This window comes from Ambystoma mexicanum, chromosome 8 (genome assembly GCF_040938575.1).
Source record: "Ambystoma mexicanum isolate Mex_15411 chromosome 8, UKY_AmexF1_1, whole genome shotgun sequence".
In the NCBI taxonomy this organism is placed as follows: Eukaryota; Metazoa; Chordata; class Amphibia; order Caudata; family Ambystomatidae; genus Ambystoma; species Ambystoma mexicanum.
In genome coordinates this window covers 768,705,371-768,726,146 of record NC_090929.1, presented here as the reverse complement: position 1 = coordinate 768,726,146, position 20,776 = coordinate 768,705,371, and positions in this window count along the sequence as shown.

Genomic DNA, 20,776 nt, shown 5'->3' with positions numbered 1-20,776 from the left:
GGGGAAGAAGACTCTCCAGCAGGGAGATCTCCTCTGTCGTTGGGAAGTGGTGAGTCGGTTCAGCAGGGCTCCACCGGAGGTGTCGTCGTTGCAGGTTGGCTCAGCTTTAACCTCGTTGGATTCTTAGGTCCTGTGGTGACTTCTGAAGTTCCAGTCCCAAAAGCCTTGCTTTTATTCAGAAAACCCCCCATTCATTCAGCCTAGCTGTCAATCAAACATGCTAAGTGGTGAGCGGGGTGGCTCACCACTCGGGCCAATCACACCAGAGTGCGACTTGAGTTGGCAAGGCAACTCAGTCCAGGGTGCCTAAACCCCCTCCCACACCCCCTGTGGTACCCAGACAGAATGGCACCACTCTGGAGGGCTTCTGTGCAGAAGCCTGCCAAAAGTGGAACAAAGGGCTCAACCTTTGGTTCGGAGTTACAGAGGTGAACACATACGGCATTTTAAAAACCGAGTTCTGGCAGAAAATACCAACCAGTGGATTTATTTAAGACAAATAAACCGGCGGTATGTTAGAGACTAATGTGAAAAAGTATTAGCCTCCAACAATGGGAAGAATCCCATAGGAATATATTTGCGGTCGAATATAAAAAGTAGTATCCACTGCCACCAGCCAAAACTCATCGAGGGGGACAGGACAGTGCCCCCTCGAACAACAGACCCAGGGGTAATCGAATTACCCCTACCAGTACATCCACAATAGGATGGTTTGTACTAGTTCTGTTAGTAAATTTAGGTCTAGTGAAGCCAATGGTGAGTTTACATGCCCTGGGAGACAGTAGTCAGTCCCAGAGTATGGAGTCTATGGTGGGGATCCTCTAGCACGGAGGGTGCGGTGTAACACACATAGCAAAACACATGAGGCCCTATGGAGTAAAAGACCCCATAGCCCATAGAACACATTGACATTCAAAGAAATCAACCACATTCATGTCCAAGAGTGGGAGAAAAAGAGTGTCACTCTTGACAGGATGAAAAAAAAAAACTCCAGAAATCCAGCAAAGCTCCTGGGGGACTCACTAGGTTAGGAAATTCAGCCTAAACAGAAAATTCTCCCTAACATCTTGTTTGGCTCTAAAGAGAAACTTGCCACAATGCTGTCAGAGGTGCATTGTCCTGAGCTTTTTGAGGCTTCAACATCATTTCCTTCAAAAATTTAAAATCTTGGTTGTACCTGGCAGGCAGATCTCGGTTGCAATGAACAGATTAATGATACAGTTAGATCTGTATATTAGCAACTGAGATTGACAAAAACCATTATTACCATTGATCTTGCCTAAAGATCATCCTATGCTGGTCGGTGCCTTGGTAAATTTACGGCTCGACTACTGTAATGCATAGCTTAAGGACATGCCAAAAAGAGATGTCAGCGCTTACAGGTTGCACAGAACTCGGCCGTCAGATTGATTTTCTTCCTGCTGAGAGGTTCACATATATCGCAACATCAGAGAGATCTCCACTGGTTGCCAGTACAATGAAGATTCCTGTTCAAAACTATTTGTTTGATTTTCAGATGTATCCAAGGGACAGCCCCGACATTATTTATTACCCTAAGCCCACACCCCACATATATTTGCGACAACATTAGTTGAAAAGAATCAGATGATATTGAATTTGATTAATTCTCTCGCACAGTTATCTACCTATGCTGTTTCAATAACTGTGTGTTCTTAAAAATAACTGGATATGGCTTAGTCTTAGATATTACACTTCCACCAGATGAATAAGCCAACAATTATGACATTTTGAATCAGACATGCAGAAGTAAAAATGTCACATCTGGATGCAGTGAATTTGATCCATATCAGCTCTAAGGGATGTGCATGTGACTTTTTATCCTGCCCAGTTCTACCGAGGAGCAGTTGCTGCAGTTGGACAGAGACTGCTTCTACAGGTTCACATGTATGAATTAGACTTTTGACTTGGAGCTTTTTGAAATCGGGGTTGGATTAGCAGACTCCCCTTTTAGAAACAGATTTACCAACATCATTTAATATTAATAAAAATCCAAAAGACAAGGCTTCCACAACCTGTTACACACAAAACGCTGACTCCTTGCATACAGTAGTCCTCAGAAAACCGAGTAATGCATCCCCTCTGAACATTCTCGTCAAGAGTGGTTCACATGTATTTTTACTTAACACAACAATGCAATCCAAGAGAGGAAAAGGAACAGAGAGATCCAGTAGTAATTTTGGCATTGAAAAGAAATATGACACGTAATATAAGTGACATACATACTGCTGGGAAATGTGCAGCAGTATTCACCCATAGGTATTAAATTAGCTACTCTCATCACACGCCGTGAATCTTTGGTGCATTCATTGAATGCATTTTTCATACTACTTGATGGGCTGAGCCAATCATTTGGGGCTGTTTTTTTTTCATGTGTTTGCAGGAGTATTGCTTTATCTAATGTACCGAATTCAGAATAATGCAATGGCATAGATGGTATACTTCCAGAGATATTACAGAAACACCACCTCCACCAATTGTAACAATACAATGTATTTTTTCAAACCTATTCTTTTTAGCCATAACCATATTCAATTTGAAGGTGGTTATCAATATTGTACAGAAGTATTGCATACCAATACTATGCATTTTCTTTACTATGGCCCTTTTAAGCATTACAGGGTAAGGTGGTGATGGGGGCACAGAGATTACCACCATGTTCATCCCCTTACCATGCATCAAATTAAACACTATTTTAACTATATTGGAGGGAAATGCCTGTGCTTTACTTTTGTACATTAAAAAAGCTACAACAATAATAAAATACTTGGGCCAATTTGGAATATTTTCATCTGCCTCTGAGAATGAGGTAACAATAAGCATACTTTCGACAGTTGGTCTGATTGGATGGAACACCACCGGAGGTATTGTCATGGAACACTGCCAGTGCTATTGCACCGAACTCTGAATTATGTCAATAGTAAAATCAGCAATATATGGCAAACACATTTTCCCATTATTGCCCAACTCTAAATGACCACCTAAGTACATTGTATAACCAAAAAAGAAGGGACAATCCCTAGATTAATGTTATTTTAACCTAAAATGTGATGTACTGTATTCCTTTTCGATGGAGATGATCGAAAAGCTAGTTTGTGGTTGTGTCATTCAAAGAAAGGGTTGTGGTGATACAGGTTGTATACCTTTTAAATGACTGATTAAAAGAGTTGAGGCATTGGTTTGACCGAAAAGCACTGTGGAACTCTCAAAAGCAACTGATTAACTAATATGTGAATTGTATGGTTTCAAAAGCATTTATCTATAACACATAGGAATCATTATTTTAAAAGGAACCGTTGAGGGCAAATATACAAACTGGATCAGTGTGGCCATTCGTCCTTAATAATGTATTGCATTCCATATTTTCTTGCCTTGCCTGAAGATCCTGATCTCAAATAATGCCTAAACAAATCTCTACAAACTGATATGTTAGTCTTCAATGAGCAGATCCAGCAAGGGAAAAAAAAACCCTTGACTGGAAGCTTAACCTACTCATGATAAACTCACGCTACAACATTGGAGGGTAACCAGCAGTCATCTAGATGCTTGGCCTACAATTTCCATAAGTCATAACTAGTAAATGCTATGATGAGGGATCATGGAGTCATACTCCGAAATAGCCGGTGGTCTGCAGGTTACCCACCTCCGACCCACACCATGAACCAATCTTGTGACGTATCATGGCACACTCAGCAAGCTGCTACGAGCAGATGTATATCTTTTTCCTTTATGTTGATACGTCTAAAAGGAAAATAACATTCCCTCTCTACCCACTCCAGAGTGTGGCACTATGCACAAATGCTCTACACTGGCATAGGGTTTAATCATATATACCATGTCACAGTATTTACTATTCTGCAGTGTAGGTACTGTAGTATAATTTATTGTGTTTTGGAGTACAGCGCCCCTGCATGGGATCACATTTTTGCTATAATGTGGCACACATATAGCCAGCCATATGTCGCCAGTGTAACATATGGGTATGCAAATGGAGAAAGGTTACAGATTTAAAAGCATAATAGAATGTTTTTTGATTTAAAAGCATAATAGATTTTTTTTTTCTCTTTCTTATTTGAAATGCCTCATTCACAGGAGACCACATTAGCTATCTATTTGACTAACTTAATTAACAAATACTAACACCAATGCTAACTGAATAACATTATAATGTGCTCTCCATGTAGAAAAAGGAGGCAGGAAAGACATGTTCTGAGATTCAGTTTAAACGTGCATTTTTCTCTGATTTTCTCTGGCTGCGCTGAAATGTGAAGGACTGAAAAGCAACAGGAAATCAAACAGAAACAGTAATTATAGTATGAAGTTTCCATTGTTTGTGAAACAGGGGTGGCAACCTAATACACTTTCTGTTAATATGATTGGAGGGAAGTATATCTGAAGACAGGCTATGTAAGCCTGGGTGATGTAACAGAGGTTTGCTGGACGAGCTCTGACAGAATTGTGGGGAGATCACTTTGGCTGAGCTGGTGTGAAGAGGTCACTTTTGCTGAGCTGCTGTGAAGAGGTCGCCTTTGCTGGGCTGCTGTGAGGAGTCGTTTCAGCTGCACTGCTGACCTTCAGAGACTGGGGATTCCTGGTCACTTGGCGCAGGCTTGAAAACTGTGTGTTTTCGCCGTGCCCTTCAAATTGCAAGCTTACGAGAGCAACCCAGGGTCATTCCTCGGAGGCAACCAGCCAAGGGAGTTCACGCGTGGGAGAGCTACAAATAGCTGGTAATTATCAAAAGTAAATTGAGGGTGTGCCGCGTGGATCAAGTGTTTCTCAGGCAGGAAAGATAGCAATAGGGAATTCCTATGTTTTACTGCCACGTTATAATGTTGCAATGCAAATGCTGTCCTATTGATGTAACTTTTCTTTTTCTTGTTGCAAATGTAAAGTGAAATTAGTTGTATTATTGCATTGGTTTCTCTTCTGTTTATTTCAGAAAGGACTGTTTCACCAGAATGGTAATGTATTATTTTCGAAATGTAACTGTACGGGTGTACTTGCTTCTGTTTTTCTTTGGTGCATCTAAAATAATATCCTGTAAGAAAGGGAAAGGTGTTCAAATAATACATGTGCCAAGTTTCCTATACAGATGAAGCAATGTCATTAGCAATTATAAATAGCTGTGTGCGTGATTCCACTCAGTGTATGTGTGTGTGTTTTCTGAGTGGAATATAATACAATAGTTCTTGCTGAGCGTACATGAATCAGCAAAAAGAGGCCTATGGAAACATAATCTCACTAATGTAAATAAATCAATGATAATACCACAGGGGATTGAGAATGCTATATGTGAAAATTGGGGTATCTATGAATGTAGGTCCGAGGCCTCTAGTGATCACACGAACAGTCTAAGCAAAAAGAAGGGGTTTTGTATATTGGTGCTACAAATAAAACAGAAAATTATGCTCACCAAAATACCACCTACAAAATGTATAACATCAATTCATTTTGTATACTGAAATAAGGAATGGCCCCTGAAAGGAAATAAGGCCAAACCCAATCTAAATGCAAGGAGTAGTCATTGCCAAATTACCATTATTTTTGGCGGTAAGAAAATACCACCAGGCCCCAAATCTACACAAAATACTCTACATATTTATGGTGCGTTGCAGGCCAGGAAATTGATCATAGAGCACCTACTGTGCGTGGCAAGTGTGTCTCACACTGCCATCTGTACCTTAAAGGGAACCCATTTCATAATAGCAGTGTGTCACTAAAAAAGAATTTCAGAATGTCTCAAATGGAAGCCACATTCACAGAGCTAGTGCAATATTTAGAGGCAAAGTCATATGCACATGGAACGTCGTCATCGAACAGTGCCACAGACTGGCATGACCACATTCATGGTGAAGTGCAGAAAGAAAAACTAGACAATATTTTTGCAGAAGGCAACATAATTCAGGTCTGCCTTCTGAGATTATTAAATGCAGCTGATAAACATTCAGAGAAAGATTGCCTGATACGGCTATGCGCCAAGATCTGGTTTATTTTGAATAGGTCCCTGCGAGTGCAAGAAAATGATACCAAGCTCCGACCTAGAAGGGGTAAGTAAAAAGGAGGAAATGTTAAGAGCAAAATTAGAAGGATGTCAAAAAGACATGCAGTTAAAATGCAGAGATTTTGATATTCAATTGTCCAAAAGCAAGAAACAATTTGAGGACATTGAACAAGAATTGGTACACTTAAAAGCATTGGTGGACCACAATAGACAAGATAAAGATGAGATGGTTTCAGAAATGCAGGTCTTTTACAAAAGAACATTTTGAAAATGAAAGTGATCTCCAAAATGCAGAACAGGAAATGGTTAAAATGCTTCAAGAAAGAGACAAGAGAAACAAAGAATTCAATGAATGCCAAATGCAAATGTGTGACATGCAGGAGGTAATTAATAAAATGAGTGATGAAAACAATTACTTGCAAAATGAGGCAGACAGGCTCCTTAAGAAGTATAAGGATTTGGAACAGCAAATGTGCATTCCCAGGTCCCAGGATAGACGGCAGGGCACCACATTCAATGGAGTCGAGGTGAATTCTATTTCTACACAAAGAGCTAGTGCCCCAGTGACTGGGTCGGTGACTTAAATTGGTTGTAGCGCCCTTGGGGGTTTTGATACTCCCATTGGGGGCCGCCATCAATCACATACACCTGGAACCAGGGTTGAATCACCAAGTAGTGCAATTCCATGAATTGCAACAAGTAGCCCCATAAAGATAATTAAATCCATCAAAGCCCTGATCAAACCATTTAAAAAGGGTGGGGAATGCTGCATAGAGGATCACTTAGAAGTGGTTCATGACATTTTTAAAGCCCTCCAGATACCTAAGGAACAAGACAGGCAGTATTTTCACTTAACCCTAGATACTTCCACAGCCAGTATCATAAGATGATTAAATGAACATCAGAAGATGACATGGGCAGAGTTTGAAAAAGAGATTGGGCGTCATTTTTCTCCTTTCCAGTCATTGCAGGAGGCAAAGAAAGTTGCTTATACAATCACTGTGGTGCCTAACACATCCTCTTGCCAGTTTTTACAAGACTTAAAAAGAGCATTTTCTCGCTTTGATGTATCTTTTGACCCCAATTCCAATGAGTTTAAAACTGCCTACTTCTGTGGGCTACAGAAAGACATCATATCCCAATTGGTCTGTGAATTTGACCGTGACAAGTCCCTTGAATGGATTGTACACCAAAGCACAAAACTATATGAAGTACTCTATTGTCAGGGTAGAGAAAGTGATACAATGAAAGACACTAGACCTAAATCTAAAGAACCCTCAGCAACAGTGATGGAAATCAGGTCAGCCAAAATGTCCCTTGAGTCTGCTCAAAGTCCAGGTAAAAATAATTTGGCACCTGCACAAAGGGGTAATCAACAAAGGTTATCATACCCTGCACCAATGTTTCAATCACATGATTTATGATTTATGATTTATCAAAGCAGATTTGATCCCAACACCATGACATATGGTAATCAGGATAGACCCCGAAATGTGGATCGATTTACTGATAATGGGAATCAACATAGGGGCCAGTACCCACAACATGAGAGACAGGACATGAGGCAGAATATGAATTATGCTCCACGTCAGTACAATGATTTCCCCACCAGGGGACTACAACCAAAGGATGGGTGCACCCCGATCCCCTCCACATATGAATCAAGAATTCAGGAACAACCCCAATAGAAATCATTCCCCTGAGAGGTACCAGAATAGATCCAATCAGGGGGAAAACAACCAATATCAATCTAGGCCACAGAGAGAAGATTATAGAGGGATGGAAAGATTCCAGTGTCTCGAGGCCCAAGTGAAAATGTTAGCTGAGTAAATAGGAAAGCTCTGTACAGCACAAAAACAGTCATCAAAGGAGGGGGCAGAAAGCCATAGCAATGACCGGGTGGTTTCTGAAAAGTGACTAAGTACTTATAATACCTGCAGTACCAAAAAGACAGTTTGCTCTGATGTAATTATGCATAATGACTCTGAGATGCCTAATGATTTAAAATTGAAAGTACCGGTAAATGAACCTGTGACAGAAAGTACAAATACCCTTATGAAAGAGGTACGGTTTAACTTAGAGCTAAATCAAACATTGGAGATTTGTACAAATGAAAAAGGAACATCTTAAATTCCAAAAGAAAAAAGGGACATATTTAAGAAAAATAACTCATGCATGGGGAGTACCAGTGAACAGGGAGCGAGTGGGAATGCTATAGCTCCTTCCCTGGGCGATCAGAATAATAACCAAACACAGGCAGAAAAAAGAAATACTCAAAAGGAGGGTACAGGTCAATCACCTGAAGAATTCTTTGAGCCACATATTTTTGAAGAAGTTAAAAGGACTGGTACCATATTAAATAACCACAAACGCACAGAGTTAGACAATCACAAATTGCCAAGTAATGTTGTTACACATGTTCAGTTGGAGGATTGTAATGTGACCTCTGATGATACCTGGATGGGCGGGCCAACGGTGGCCACACTCCAAAAAACCTCTGAACATGGAGAAATGAAGTGTTTAGCCAAAAGTAAAAAAGGCCTGAGAAAGGTGAGCCCTCAAATCAGTAAGAATTTGCACTTCTTATGTGTGTTTGAGGAAGTTGAAGACAGGTATTCTGCTCCCATCACTGTAGAAGAAAAATGCAATACATTTGCAATGATTGGCACTGGCGCACAGGCCACAATTATGTCTGAAGAATTGGTAAAGAGTATCAATGAAGGGAGATCCCCACAGAATCAGATCACAGTGAAGGAAAATCAAGGTCCAGTGCATAATTTTAACGGGCAGGAGGTACCTATTATAGGTGTCACCGAGATTGACATAAAGATAGGAAAACACAGAATGAAACAAGAGGTATTGATCACATCTATTTGTGAAATTCCATTTCTGATGGGACCAGATTGCCTGAAAACATTGTCTCCGCTCATAGATGGGGTGAATGGAGTATTGTGGTCCTTAACCAAAAAACCATTGAAACTAAAATCACAAAACAGCAATATAAATGAATGTCACACCGTTGCCAAAACAAATGATGCAGTGGAGGTATATCTCCAGAATAGCTGCATACCTAGCGTCACTGTTATCTTAATGTGTCAAGACAAAATGCAGAGTGAAGATGAGAAACAATTTGTACAAATATACTTGGACCCAAGGAAAAAATGGCAAACTGCCATAGGTTAGCACACATTACGTTTTTATTTAATAAGAGAAAACATGCAAACACAATCCTGCTCCTAAAACAAATACAGAAAAACACATCACCACTCTTGCTGAAATACACATGGATGATGAGCAACCATGGGTTCACATTGGTATAAATGACTATTCTAAAACAACAAAAGACATTTTAGCACTTGAACAGGAAAAGAGTTTCATTAATGAAAAATTGTTGCAAAAAATAATGGAGAGGGAGGAGATCCTGAAATTTAGAATTAAAAACCAATATGTTTCTGGTTTGGACAGTCCAGACTTTGAAAACCGAATTGCCTTTAGATGCATGCTGAAGATTAGTATTGGGCAAAAGACAATTCACCATAATGTTTGGATAGTGAGTGGGACACAAAATGACTTTTAATGGGCAATATCATGCACAGAATGTGTATGGTGTTAGATTTCCTTAATCAAAAGATATGGTCACGCCTAGGTGGGCCGGCACCTGAATTCGAAGACAAAACAAGGGATTATCATTGCGCACAATTGGTCCCATATGCAATTGAATTACAGCTGAGGAAGGACACTATTATCCCTGCATTCGCCAAACAGGTTACAATAACACTGAAATGCAAACATGGACAGCAGATGGAAGACTCTGATGCATTTGTCTGCTTGAATGAATCCATAAGACAGCAAGGCCTGGATTATGAATGCATTCCATAGATAGATATTGGTAAAGGGTCTGTAAAAATTATGGTGAATAATAAAGGTTGTCAAGATATTCATTTAGATGAAAACTCCTCATTAGGAATGGTTATACAAAAATCACATTATGCTGCAGATCTAAATAACATGGTGATTGGAAATATACCTGAAAAGTATGTAGATGCCAAGGGTGAGTTGCCAGAATACCTGAATTCTCAGCCCAAAGGAATATTTAAAATTAATTCTGTGTACCCTTATGATTCAAATGAGACAGTGTGCTGTCATCAAGAGGATTGCATAACATTTAACTTAAATGAAAATGAAACAGAAAATCAGCCCATTGAAGTGGAAACTGATATGCCAAAATATTTAAAAGGGGCAGCTTTACAGAGAGACACAGCCACACAGTTAGAGGAAAGCACAGAGATTCCTCTACTGGAAGATTTTCCAGAATTTTCTTTTTTTTTTTTAAACTCTTTTTATTAGTGATCAAGAGATACATAGCTCAGTTACATCACTACCACAATGCAGAAACGTCAAATTAAATACATATCGTACAAACATCAGGGTCACACAGTATCATCGTCCTCTGGGATCATGCCACACAGGTACATTCTGAATGGCCCCATATGTCTTTGGGCCTACACATCGATGGACGTGTGATGACAAACTGCTCTTCAGCTTCATTAACATGTGTCAATTCCTTAAGAAACTTTTTCATAGTGGGCGGCCCAGTACTCTTCCACTGTTGTAGAATGCATTTTTTATCCACTGAACACGAAACATTGGACAGTCTTCTGGTTCTTTCGGAACATTTGCCTATGTCTCTAAACAAGTATTTCTGTGGGGTTAGTGCAGGGGGGACTTGTGTTATTTCCTCTAACATCTCTGCCACCTCCTTGCAGAAACCCGCCACTATCGGACATCCCCAATACATATGAAATGCACCCGCCCCATCTGCCTTGCATTTGGGACATTCTCCCGTCACATCCGGTGCAAACCGTGCTACTTTGGCTGGAGTAAAGTGTAGTCTATTCACAATTTTGAACTGAATTAGACGAAGGCCTGCATTCAGGGAGACTCATTTGGTGAGTGAACAGTACCTTTCCCAGGTTTGGTCATCTATGGAGATCTGCAGATCCCTCTCCCATTTTACTTTAACCATGTTAGTCGAGGGGAGTGTGTTTGGACCGCAGCATATAGTCCCGAAATCCCCAGCCTGCCATTAGATGTTACTAACTGTACACAGGGATGAGTGGGGGGGGTTCCTTGGGGAAGGATGACCAGCGTCTCTGAAAGGCTGATCGCATTTGATGGTATTGAAGCACCCTAAGCGGACCCCCGCCAAAAGCTCTAGTAATTTCCTGCAGGTTCGCGAACCTCCCATCAACGAAAAGTAACACAGCTTCATCTCCTCATTGGGGTCCCAGGCCTCCCGCAAGCCACTGTCATGTGTTGGTGGTATGCCAGGGTAATTCCATAGTGGGGTCTCCGGGTTATATGGGGACTCAACACCCAGTTTTTTTAATATGGCTTTCCATGCACCAACTGTACAACTCACCGGGTTGAACTCGCATGTGTCTTTATAGCATGTGTCAAATACCACAGACTTTATATTAGTATGCTGTGTGGTGAGCGTTTCTATCTCTGCGTGTGGGGGACCAGTAGCTTCATCATACCAGTACCTCGAGAATTGGGCTTGGGCCATGTAATAGTATAACTCAAAATCAGGCGGTTTTTCCATTCCAATAGGAAAGGTTGTCGCCATTGACCTAAGCCTATTGAAAAAGAGCCGGCCTGGCCATATGGGGATATTAACAAAAAGATATAGTAGGTTGGGTAAAACTATCATTTTAAGGACAGCTACTCTTCCATGCAGTGATATCGGGAGGCGGTCCCATAGTAGTAATTTAGTGCTCAGGGCTTGGAGTGTGTTTTCGTGGTTGTTTGTGTAAAGCGTGTGTTTATTTCCTGAGACCACAATTCCCAGGTATCAAATGCACTCTACAGGCCACTTGAGTCCGCATGTAGAGTTGGGACACATGGTTGTCGGTGTAAGTGGGAATACCTCGGACTTGGCCTTATTTATGGAGTATACCGAGTGGGCAGTAAAGAGATCAGCCCCTTAAATTGATACCCCTATACGAGTGTCTGAGCCTGATCGCAATCGCCATAGGCTCTATTGTCAGTGCAAACAATATGGATGAGAACGGGCAACCCTGCCTGGTGCCTTTCCCCAGCAGGAACAGATCAGAAATAGTTCGATTGGTCAGACTCGTGCCCCAGGTTCCGTGTATAGCAATTTCACGTATGCAATGAAATGGGGACCGATACCAAACGCCTCCATCACTACCAACAAATAGGCCCATGAGACCGAATCAAAGGCCTTTTCGGCATCCAGGGATATGGCCACTGCTTTCCTCTGCGGATCTATCTGAGCCATGATCCCAAAGAGTCTGCGGAGGTTGAGGGCCGTGGACCTGTTTGGGATAAACCCGTTCTGATCAGGGTGAACCAGGTTCGGGATCTCAGGCAGAAGCCTGTTGGCCAACACCTTGGCAAATATCTTGGCATCAGTGTTTATTAAGGAGAGCGGCCTGTAGGAGGAAATGTCCTGTGGTGGACGCCGGGGTTTAGGGAGCACAGTTGTGATGGCCTCCCTCATCGTGGGGGGCAAGGTGTTGCTCTGTAGTGATTCCTCCCACACCTGCAACAGCACAGGGACAAGTTCTTTGTGGAATTCCTTGTAGAATTCAGCCCCTATTCGATCTGATCCTGGGGCTTTATTGGATGCCAAGTCTTTAATCACCTCAGCGATTTCCTCAGCTGTAACCGGCTTGTCCTTGGCCAGTCGGGCCTCCTCGGTGAGTGTAGGCAACCTCAATTATTCCAGGTAAGTCTTAATTTCGGCAGATGTTTTGGTATCCTTGTTACTATATAATTGCTGATAGAATTTAGCAAACTCAATATTCATTTCCTGTTCCCCCAAAAGGACCTCCACCTTAGAGTCTGTATACTAGTGATCCGGCTGGAATGTCTATCCTGCTTCAAGAGGTTAGACAGCGTCCTGCCAGCTTTGTTGCCCTCACCATATCTACGGGTGCGAATCGGGGCAGCCATGTATTGCACCTCCCTAGTGGCCAGCCTACCAAATTTTTGCAATTGTGTCTGTATCTCGGCCAATGTCGCCTTGTCTTGTGTCAGAGTGTAAGCCCCTTCCAATTCCCCAAGTTTGAGTTTAGTTTGGGTTAGTTCGGCTCGGACCCCTTTAAGGACTCCCACTGATTTGGACAGCAAGGTTCCCCTCAGCCACACTTTCAAGGATTCCCATACCATGGAGTATCTGTCAACAGAGCCTATATTTCTGTCTAGGAACTCTGCAATCTCAATGTGCAATACGTCCACTACCCCGGCATCACAGAACAACCCTCTGGGCATTCTCCATCTTTTGACAGGTCTGGGGGAGTCACGAAAGTCGATCTCAATCACAATCAGGGAATGATCAGACAGCGTGCGGGGCAATATCTCACACGTCTGGACCGCAGTAAGTGCAGCGGGGGAGACAAACCAGTAGTCAATTCTAGACTGCGAATCGTGCTCGGACGAGTAGTATGTATATCCTCTACTTTCCGGGTGGAGAACCCGCCATGCATCTTCAAGGGAGAGTTGAGATAGGATATTGTGCAAGGTAAGAACAGTTTTGCTGGATGGCCTTGCAATCGTACTGGACCTGTCTAACCTGGGATTGAGAGCAACATCCCCCCCCAAGTTATGGTGGACACATCAATGGAAGTGACTATCTGATATACATAGGTATAAAAGGCTGGGTCGTCTATGTTAGGACCATACGTGTTAACCAGTAACACTTGTCGACCAGTGATCACACCCCACACAATGACATACCTGCCAAGCGGGTCGATTTTTTGGCCTTCTAGTGTGAATCCCACACCTGGGTGTATTAAGGTGACGACCCCTGTGGACTGGGATGACTAATTCGTATAGAACCTTGTTTTACCTCAACCCGGCATTATGCATTCATTAGTATTATCCAGGGCATGCGTTTCTTGTAACATGACAATCTGGGCACCATGTCTGGTAATGTAGTTCGCCACCTTCCTAATTTTAGATCGATTGTTTAGGCCCCTAACATTCCATGACAGTAGCTTCATTTTCAGACCGCAACCAACATTTACAGAGAAGTGATCGGATAATGTCATACATTGTGGCAATGCACCTCATGTGGAACATGCGCACTGCACCAGCACCTCAGAGATCACTTGATTAACAGTTAACCAACAACCTGGTTCTCCCCTTCCCTTACCCAGACTGGGTTTCGTAACATGAAACCCACTGCCCACTTCAAACTGCAGGGCTGCATAGCGACAACAAATTACTGAATTCCCCTCAACCAGCCCTCCTCCATCACCGTCTCCCCCAACTTGACGATGTTCCCACAGCAACTTGTGGAGCATTCCAGGGGTGGTCATGTTGCCTCACATGGCCACCAACTCCGTCTCCCCCAACGCCCCACCTGTTCATAAGATTGTGAGGCTGTCTGTAGTACTAAATAAACACAGGCCGGACAGATTCATGCATCCTTATACCTCAATCAGCTGGACGGGGTCTGTTGGTCTGAGCGGGTCTGTCTTCTCTGGGAGGTAGGGGTATAGAGGATTCTATGTAAACCAGGGCTTCGGCGGGGTTTTCAAAAAAGTGAGCTCTCCCAGCATGTTGAATCCTCATTTTTGCTGTACGTCCACTACCCCGGCATCACAGAACAACCCTCTGGGCATTCTCCATCTTTTGACAGGTCTGGGGGAGTCACGAAAGTCGATCTCAATCACAATCAGGGAATGATCAGACAGCGTGCGGGGCAATATCTCACACGTCTGGACCGCAGTAAGTGCAGCGGGGGAGACAAACCAGTAGTCAATTCTAGACTGCGAATCGTGCTCGGACGAGTAGTATGTATATCCTCTACTTTCCGGGTGGAGAACCCGCCATGCATCTTCAAGGGAGAGTTGAGATAGGATATTGTGCAAGGTAAGAACAGTTTTGCTGGAAGGCCTTGCAATCGTACTGGACCTGTCTAACCTGGGGTTGAGAGCAACATCCCCCCCCAAGTTATGGTGGACACATCAATGGAAGTGACTATCTGATATACATAGGTATAAAAGGCTGGGTCGTCTATGTTAGGACCATACGTGTTAACCAGTAACAGTTGTCGACCAGTGATCACACCCCACACAATGACATACCTGCCAAGCGGGTCGATTTTTTGGCCTTCTAGTGTGAATCCCACACCTGGGTGTATTAAGGTGACGACCCCTGTGGACTGGGATGACTAATTCGTATAGAACCTTGTTTTACCCCAACCCGGCATTATGCATTCATTAGTATTATCCAGGGCATGCGTTTCTTGTAACATGACAATCTGGGCACCATGTCTGGTAATGTAGTTCGCCACCTTCCTAATTTTAGATCGATTGTTTAGGCCCCTACCATTCCATGACAGTAGCTTCATTTTCAGACCGCAACCAACATTTACAGAGAAGTGATCGGATAATGTCATACATTGTGGCAATGCACCTCATGTGGAACATGCGCACTGCACCAGCACCTCAGAGATCACTTGATTAACCGTTAACCAACAACCTGGTTCTCCCCTTCCCTTACCCAGACTGGGTTTCGTAACATGAAACCCACTGCCCACTTCAAACTGCAGGGCTGCATAGCGACAACAAATTACTGAATTCCCCTCAACCAGCCCTCCTCCATCACTGTCTCCCCCAACTTGACGATGTTCCCACAGCAACTTGTGGAGCATTCCAGGGGTGGTCATGTTGCCTCACATGGCCACCAACTCCGTCTCCCCCAACGCCCCACCTGTTCATAAGATTGTGAGGCTGTCTGTAGTACTAAATAAACACAGGCCGGACAGATTCATGCATCCTTATACCTCAATCAGCTGGACGGGGTCTGTTGGTCTGAGCGGGTCTGTCTTCTCTGGGAGGTAGGGGTATAGAGGATTCTATGTAAACCAGGGCTTCGGCGGGGTTTTCAAAAAAGTGAGCTCTCCCAGCATGTTGAATCCTCATTTTTGCTGGGAATATTAGAGCATACATGACTTGGAGCGCTTTCAAGAGTTTCTTTACAGGTTCATATGATCGTCTGCTCGCCTGAACCGCAGCTGAGAAGTCTGGATAGATATGTATACGGTTTTCCTCAAATTGAAGCATGCCGGCCTCCCTAGCTAGTCGAAGAATCGTGTCTCTATCTCTGTAGTTCAGGAGACGGCCAATTATTGTACACGGGGGTGCCCCAGGCGTGGGGGGCTGGCGCTAGTGTGCGATGAGCCCTTTCAATCAAGAAATGTTCTGAAAAAGCATCAGGACCAAATAAAGATTTGAACAGTTCTTCCAGTTTCTCTTTTGGTTCCTCCCAAAGGATTCCGATACGCCAACCACACGTACATTTGTGATGTCATCTTTGATGTCGTGGGTGTTGGTCTTAGCAGTGCACGGTGGTGGCGCAAGTTATGGTTGCCTAGTTTACCATAACTTCCGAATTTCAAGGGTTTTTGGTTTTACTTGGAACCATAACGTCCCTTTAACAAAGTTTTTTCACTGAATTTCATAGGTTTTTAGTAGTGCAACTTAACAATAATGACTTTGACTTTATATACATATCATATGGAACTGACTGAATCTCTTCTACTGTACTTGATGTCCGCGAACTCATTTAATGTTCGCGGACATATTCGAAGAACAGTACCACTACCTAAAAACTCTGGGGGGGTATGTTTGATTGTTATATCATAACATATGAACATTTAACAAATTCAAAAAGAAGCACACAAACACATTATATGTACTAATACATAAGAAATGTAACCCATATATACAACACACTAACCATTCATTTAAATGCACTATGTTCTAAAATGGAATATACCACAAGAAAATAAATTGGCTTCCAACATCATTACCTCACAAACACGACAGAACTGAGAACAAGAGCAGACCCTCTGAGTACATAGGACATATCTTACCTGAAATAGTAAGTGTACTTAATTTTATTCATATATTTATAAACTTTCTGTATTAGATAAAAAAATATATTATCTTTTTTTTTTTCTCTCACAGGAATGTCTAGTACTCTGGAATGGCTAGAGGAGCATTTCACACATGACAAAATGTCACAAGATAGTGAAACTAATGGTAAACACTTTATAATATAAAGCATTTAATTATTATTATTTTGTATACATTTAACACATATATATATATATATATATATATATATATATATATATATATATATATATATATATATATATATATATATATATATATTTGTACAGAGCATACCAAAATAGAAAATACTTCAGAAAAACATGTTATGGATAACACTTTTCACAGTATAGAAGAAAAATGGATTTATTGTTGACTAATTTTAATAATCATTTTAAACCAAAACCCTCGTACCATTGCGCCACATGTACTTGTCCCTCCTCACCATATCCCAGTCAATTATTCCCAAACCCTCTCCATAACCCAAAACGTTTTGATGAGACTTCCATCCCTTTTTCACCTAATAACAATCATGTTGAAACCCCTAATTCTCCTGTTTTTGTTTCTGTTTCTGCCTCACCTTCTCTGTCATAAATTATTAATATATGTTAAATAAAGTTGAATTTTTATATTGTGTTGTAAATAGTTTCGTTTTTTTTAAAAAAAAACAATGTAGGTGTCCGCGGACAGTGCAGGTGTTCTGAAATGTTCGTAAATAAACGAAAATGGAGGTGTCCTGAAGAACACTATACCTGTTCGTACTGTTCGCTAGCAAGATGAAACTATTCTAAGAACACATGCAGTGTCCTGAAATGTTCGTAAAAAAAAAAAATTCAAGTGTCCTAGAGAACACTATGGGCCTCATTACACGGATGGCGGTAAGGATTTACCGGTACCGGTAAAATACCGGTACCGGTAAATCCTTACCGCCTTACTACGAGGTCCCTTTGCAGGTTGGGGGATTTAACGCCTGCTTTTTGCATGCATTAAAAACCAACCTGCAAAGTGACCCAGGGAGCTAATTACGGTACCGCAATTTGCAGTACCGTAATTAGCGCCTTCCCCATTCCCATTATGCCCTATAGGGCAAAAATGGGAATGGGGAAGGGCAATGGTGGAAGGGGGAATTACTGCCCCGCCAACCTTGGAATTGGCGCCATGGTTCTCCGCCATCCGTGTAACGAGGCCCTATATCTGGCCATAGTGTTCGCTATCAAGTTTAAACTGTTCTAAGAACACACTCGGTGTCCTAAATTGTTCGTAATTAAACGAAAATGGAGGTGTCTTAAAGAACACTATACCTGTTCATACTGTTCGCTAGCAAGTTGAAAATGTTCTAAGAACACAATCGGTGTCCTGAATTGTTCGTAATTAAACGAAAAAATGGAGGTGTCTTAAAGAACACTATACCTGTCCATACTGTTCGCTAGCAAGTTGAAAATGTTCTAAGAACACAATTGGTGTCCTGAAATGTTCGTACATAAACGAAATTGAATGTGTCCTGAAGAACACTATGTCTGTCCTTACCGTTCGCTAGCAAGTTTAAACTGTTCTAAGAACACACGCAGTGTCCTGAAATGTTCGTTTCACATGCGACGCAATTTCAATTAGTTCAGGACCCGAACAGTGTCTGTAGAACATCAACGCGCATGCGCTAGCCAATCTCTGTGCATTTGGTGTCCTGCGGACATGCGCTTCCTTCGCGGACTTGTTCGCGAATGGATCATATGACCGCACCCACGCTGACCGCGTGTTCTGAATGCGGACACTGTTCGGGTCCCCGAACAAATTAAAAGTACATTTTCAATTAATCCATAATATTTTTCAATAAAATGTCACCATGGCACAAGTCCCACACAGTAATCCTGAGTTTCTACATATCTTTTGAAACTTTTCAAACTTTTTTTTGTGTTCGATCTGTCCGCAGACAGCGCGCATGTCCGCGGACCGCGCACAAGCACCCCTATAAAAGACCACGCCCTAGAGCTTATTCTCATTGTGTTTCTGGCTATTCTTCGAAACACAGCAATTTTTGCTGCCAACTGCAGATTTCCATCGCATCTTTGATGGCATCCCTGGCTGCTGAACTGCCACCTGGTGCTGCACCTGCTTCAGCACCACCCCCACCCCTTCCACCACCACCACCTCCCCAAGGGCCTGAAGAGGGGAACAGGAGTGAGTATGCGGAGGAGGAAGACGATGATGATGAGAATGAGGTAGAGGAAAACCCTACTACCCGCACTAGGAGTGAGTCTTGGGTGTGGCGATTATTTACCATTCATGGGAATGTTCCTAAGGCTCGTGCGAACCGTGTTACCTGCAATGAGTGCAAAAAGATACTCAGTCGCAAGAAGCACGGTAAGTACAGCTTTGGGACCACTACTATGAAGCGACACCTGAGGTCATTTCACTCTGGGGCTATTCGCAGGGTTGTACCTTGCGAATAACAAAGCAGGTTGATTTCCTCTACTTCATCCTCTGCTTCTGATCCTGTCACCACAAGGACCACCTCTGTGGAACAGCGTCTTCCTCAAGCTGCCTCACAGCCCATACAGAATGCTGATGACCCTTACCTTTCGAGGGTCACAGTTGTATGTATGTACTGTGACACAGTACTCTGCAGGGGGGAGCGACTTTGTAGTTTTTTTGAGACTATCGTCTCACAGCACGAGAAGATCTTCTCACTACTCAAATAAAACCCACTCTACATCTTCCTCTCTCAGCTCGCCCTTTCTTAACCATGTGGTTGGTGTCCCCCACTTTACCTTCCTTCCCCTCCTCTCCTAGTGTGTCGTGTATAAAAAACCAAAAAAAATACAAAATATCAAAAATCAAAAAAAAATAAGGCTCTTTTCAAAGCCGCCTTTCACAGTTAAAAAATAGAAGTGAAAATAAATGAAGCAGGGCCCTTTGTATTTTTTAGAAGTCCGCGGACAGTTCCCGAACATTTAAAAAATTGGGTTGCTACCCCATCACAAACATTGCAATCTTCTCTGGAGGAAGTGTCCTTTGGGAGGTGTTTGTAAGTCAAAAATTATAAATGCTTAACAACTACTTCAAAATGGATGTTGTAATTCCAAAAAAGGTTGCAATGCATTTTGTACATTTCTCAGAAAAATCTGATTGCCACCATAAGTAAGATGGACTCCATCTTTGCGAAAAATGTTTGTACTACGAAACAGAATATTTTCATTGTGAAAAGAAGACATGCCAAAATTTTTTAGAAAGGCACAAACAGCTTTATTAACATTGTGCCTTGCTTTTTCCATTTGTGGACCAAATGAAGAAGAACAAAGGCACATTTGTCTCTGCGCAATCCGTGAAAATATCACTTGAGAATTAGGAAACATGTCCGTAACCTTTCCAAGTCCTTCTTTCATAGCAAATTGCAAAAAAATCCCAGTCACATGTCCTAAACTGTTCCCTCCACAATGAATTACAATTATGTCTGGATGTTGCTCTGTCTCCAAAGTAGCACAGAGAGGTAGCAAGTCCAACCACTTCATTCCACGTACTCCATGCCAGTGTATTTCCAAATGTGGGAATCCAAGATCTACAGCTACTCCACAGCTTTCTGCATGCACCGTCAACCAATATATCCATGAATCTCCCAAAATCCATACAATCTTTTTCCTAAAATACACAGACATAGCTATCTGTTGTTATCTCAGCAAAAACAGTATATGAGAAACTCTCTTCTGGCACAAAACACCCACTAAACTTTCCTGACCAATCCCTTTTAGTACTCATTTTGCATGACTTCTGAACCCAAAAATCTCCGGATGTAACTCCCGATGTCCGCAAACTACCGCCATGTCCG